At 39.8% G+C, this 5000-nt stretch overlaps 1 non-coding gene and 1 pseudogene across 1 annotated transcript; one reads left to right on the plus strand and one right to left on the minus strand.

The window, feature by feature from the left end:
• The window catches only part of LOC138003904 (thioredoxin domain-containing protein 5-like), a 15437-nt pseudogene that overhangs the window by 4440 nt on the left and 5997 nt on the right, over nucleotides 1–5000 (plus strand).
• On the minus strand, nucleotides 2401–2473 carry Trnaa-ggc (transfer RNA alanine (anticodon GGC)). Its single transcript has one exon. It is a non-coding gene; the product is annotated as a tRNA-Ala (tRNA).

Consider the following 5000-nt stretch of genomic DNA (forward strand, 5'->3'; position numbering starts at 1 on the left):
TATTAAACTGCTTTTTGACACATCTGAATAATACACACACTGCTGGTTTTTTCTGTTATTGATCAATATAAAGGTAAAGGTAATTAAAAGTAAAGCGACCATATTTAAAGTGGATAACAGTAATTAATTCAACTGGCAAACCTAAGGTCGACGAACTTGCGCACATTTTACTCACCCCTCTCCATCAGTACTACTTAAGCTACACAGAAAGGAGAGAATTCGAAACAAGGATGTGAGATCTGAGGACATCAAACTCGGGATCTGTTGCCTCAAGGCTGAACACGAACCAACTGTGCCATCCTTGCTCCTAAATGTGAACCACTGAACTCGAATTTAGTTGAAGGGATGGCAACTCGGGAAGGCTAAAAGACCACACTTGTTTTAAGACAACATTGGATGTACAGTAAATGGTTGGTTTTTAACAAAGTGAGAGCTTAAAGAACTTAGGGGCACTTAAGGGTTGCTATATGTTTCACATTTTTTCACGATAACAAAGGATCAAAAGGTATTTATGATTATTTCATTGCATTACTTGACATCATCATCTGCATTTCTCTTCAGGTTGATTGCACAACAGAAGGTAAAACGTGTGCAGAACATAAAATCCAAGGTTTTCCTTCACTTAAATTGTTTAAAGATGGACGAGAGGTTTGTACTTCCAATTTACAGCAGCAAAGCAAATCTTGTACCAAAATTGTATGTTGCTTTTAATAACTCAGTAATCTTCTCCTTACTCTTAAGTGAAATTGTATTTACATAAAACATAATATGAGTAAACAAGAAAACAAAAACTGAATTTAATAATGAGTAGTGCAACTCAGCACACACTCTTTTAATTAGGGGAAGGGGGGAGGGTGGGCATGAAAAACCGCAAAACCACACAAAATTGCTCAAAACCAAAATTTTGAACAATCTGATAAATGCAGGCAAAACCATCAAAGTCTATTTTTAAAACCGTAATCAAATAGACCTTATTCATAAATGGCGGTCACATTTATAGTTCTTTTGTCCACATGCAAATTAACCTACCAAGCCTCATTTTAGAGCCAGAATTCTTTTCAATTCACTGTATGGTGTCGAGGCTTGGTAGGCTAATTTGCATTTGGAGAAAAAAATTATAAATTGACCGCCATTTATGAATAAGGTCTATAGAGCGTATGAGTCTGCATCGGAGACTAGTCGAAAAATGGGTGTAACGTTGTAGAATTACGTGGCTGACACACGTAATGAGTAGCAAGGAAGACGATGACAGCTATGAGAACGGCACAAAAGAAAACGTTTAAATAGCAAGAACAATAGTTCTGCACGCCCTGCACGTGCGTTTTACATTTTGATACATTTCTTTGCCGTTCTTATCTTGACAACGACGTGAAATGATCAAATTTTAGGTCATGTGGAAGACGAGAGCAACTGACGATAAATTTTCAATTTTCTCTCTAAATATCCACACTGTGCTTGCTAATTTTAATAGGAAGCTAAAGCACACGCTTTTTTGAGATGCGGATGACAACTGGAATTGAACTGTTTTCCATTTTAACTTGTCTTCAGACAACTACATTTACATTGCTAAGTATCTTTTCTCCATTAGAGAATCAGATGATTCGTATAAAAATCTGGGAGACACCACTGTCCTGGCACGAGAAACGTCCCCTTCCGGTTGCCTTCCGCGTCTCAGAAACGCGTGTGCTTAAGCTCCCTAATATTTTTAGACAATGTTCTCGTAGCCATCATCGTCGTAATTGCTTACGGTCCCTAATGATGAACTGAAACCGTACTCCAAATACTGTAGGAAAAACTGAAAAAGGAATTGGATACCAAAACCGAAAACTTGCTTGTATCCGAAAATTGTAAACCTAACGCTAAGAATGGGAACGACCACAAACCGCAACAAGACAAATACTAAAACCGAAAAATTTCGGCACAAAAATGGAAAATCCGGGAATCCTAATGCAATCTTCTAAAATGCTTTATTGTTGCTTCAGGTGGATATTTACTAGGGGCCTCGTTCTCTAGATGACTTGAAGAATTATTTGACTTTGAAGATCTCTGAGCATAGTCTTCTAAGCAGTGCAACAACTGACAATAGTGAGTCAGCTGAGGAGGTACCTTCTGATGATGACCCAGACATGGAAACACAAGTAATAGGCCATTTCTGACAGATGCCATGCAGTTAATATTATTATTTTCGAAAGATCTGTGATCCTCGCATTTGTCCGGACAATTTAAGCAATTGTCTCTTCTAGGCAACTGAAAAATTCAGGCAGCTTCTACGGGATTGGAGCCCAATGACCTCTGCAATGCCAGTGCAATGCTTTACCAACTGAGCTATGAAGCCACTCAGTTGGGAGCAGGTCAAGTAATTTAAGCAATTGTCTCTTCTAGGCAACTGAAAAATTTAGGCAGCTTCTATGGGATTCGAGCCCATGACCTCTGCAATGCCAGTGCAATGCTTTACCAACTGAGCTATGAAGCCACTCAGTTGGGGGCAGGTCAAGTAATTTAAGCAATTGTCTCTTCTAGGCAACTGAAAAATTCGGGCAGCTTCTACGGGATTTGAGCCCATGACCTCTGCAATACCAGTGCAATGCTGTACCAACTGAGCTATGAAGCCACTCAGTTGGGAGCAGGTCAAGTAATTTAAGCAATTGTCTCTTCTAGGCAACTGAAAAATTCAGGCAGCTTCTACGGGATTTGAGCCCATGACCTCTGCAATACCAGTGCAATGCTGTACCAACTGAGCTATGAAGCCACTCAGTTGGGAGCAGGTCAAGTAATTTAAGCAATTGTCTCTTCTAGGCAAAACTATTACTCTTATTCTCTTTTACAGATCAAGCCATTCCAACTAACTGACAGTACTTTTGAGGCAATGATCAGTGTCGGGACAACATTTGTTAAGTTCTATGCGCCTTGGTAAGCTTACTTCTGAAATTCAGTCATTTTACGGCTGATACATGTAGTAGATAGATCAGGCTTCATGTTTAAGTGAAATGGCAAACAGCAGGCTGCTTCTTGTCTCAAGAGCATTAAAATTCCTTATTCTTATCCACCCTTTCTTTTAAGAAGGTACCTGATACCTGTAGCAAACAGGCAATGAATGAGTTAGTTTCAAACACGATTCTTCCTTTTTTGTCAATATGCAAATTGTAGTTTGAGGTTTGCAATTTGCCGTAAACGTGATGCTGGATCTGTTTATTCGTTTGTTTTATCTTAAATTGACACGTTCTTCAATTTTAACGCAACTTCAAAGAAATGTGAAAGAATGACATGATCAAGTAGGATAGACCTTATACATTAGCCACTCTCAACAAACTATTTTGAGCGTAGTGTCGACGAGGCTTTGTACAGTGTAACTATTTTCACTATCCTGTGAAGAAACTTAATAGAAATATCGTTATGTTACTACAAGGCTTTTAGGAGAAATGTCCTTGTTCTTTCGTATTGAAGTTTCCTTGAGAATTATGGAACAATGATTGAGGGTAAGTTGTCCAAAATATGATCGATGGAGCGTGGCCTATTTTGAAAGAGATTGAAAAATTCCTGGCTGAGCTGTTTCAATATTCTTTTGGATCACTGATGATGGGTTCTTTCATATACACTCGCCCTAAGCAGGCGGTATAAAAGAGCAGTAACCACAGGCGCCCAAGCTCAGTGTGAGCATGGCCGACAAAAATATAAGGATTTGTATGGGAATCCCGATAAAAAGCTGAAGAAGATAATTATATGAAAAAATTCTCAATTAAAAAGCCTAGCCGTATTGCCAACGTGGGTAGTTTGCTTCCTGTGTGATTATTTTCCAGATCTCACGCGATTTGAGCCATTTCACAATTTTGTGGTTGTCAACGGTATAATAAAATCTCAAGGCTGGAAACTAAATTCTCAGGTGCCACCAATTTGAGTCAAATATTCCTAGATAAAATGTTCCCACGGTCACAATTCCACATCACAATTAATTGACAAAGATTAAACTTTCATCTCAACCCACCATCAACGCAATAGCAGTCCTGTATGCGACCTCAGGCGGTAATATTGCAGGAAAACAGCTTTCGACACGTACGCTTCCACACCACATACTGAGGCCACGGCTTCGACCTTTGATAACGAACCGAGCCTTACCGGGGTGGTAGACCGTAGTTTTGTCAACCGCAAATTTCTTGGGGGGCTTTGGGCGCCTGTGGAATAACTAGCAGATAACAGTCTATTTCAATGTGGAAAGACAGTTGCTATCGTCCTGATCATCATCGTCATTATCGTTATCCTTGTGTTAATCTAACCGTAGGTGTCGGCACTGTCAGGAACTTGCTCCTGTCTGGGATCAGCTCGCCAACAAGTGTGCAGACAGTTCTTCTGGTCCGAGAATTGCCAAGGTTTGGAAGTCATTTGTGAGAAGTCTTTACTGACTCAGTGATGCATAAGTTTGTTTCAATTGGATCTGTAGAACTGAAACCAAAGTAATGACTTTGGCCACTCACAACATATGCCAATATTGAAAACAACCAATCATAGCGCAAGACAAATGCATTGATCTAGCTCAAAGCGCGAAATAGCGAAACGAAACACCGAAACAAGGCTTAAATTTGTACCAAGTTTGCGCATCGAGACACGCACGACTGGAGACCGAGCTACCCTCTTTGCAGATGCCGAAAAATTCTCAACAGGATCAGCATCTGGTGAATTCATTTTGCTTCCTTGTGAGTTTCAGTGTTCGAGAAAAAAAAAAGTAAAAAACTGAAATAGCTGTTTTCTGGTTTAGTAATGCCTGCCAACAGGTCGCAATCAATTGGTTTGGCCTCTACTTGTTATTGGTTGAAAATGTCATGCAAGATTTTGGTGCCAAGCACTATGCGTAGAAAAGCAATGCAGCAATCTTGTGAGTATTTTCAACGCCCCTTTAAGAACTGGTCTCGGGTTTGTTTCACGTGCATGCCCTTCAACATGCATTCAACACTTTGTTGAACCAAATGTTCGGTGCGTTTGAACAGGTCGTCCAACATTGTTGAAAG

Source organism: Montipora foliosa, chromosome 5, assembly GCF_036669935.1.
Source record: "Montipora foliosa isolate CH-2021 chromosome 5, ASM3666993v2, whole genome shotgun sequence".
NCBI classification, from domain to species: Eukaryota; Metazoa; Cnidaria; class Anthozoa; order Scleractinia; family Acroporidae; genus Montipora; species Montipora foliosa.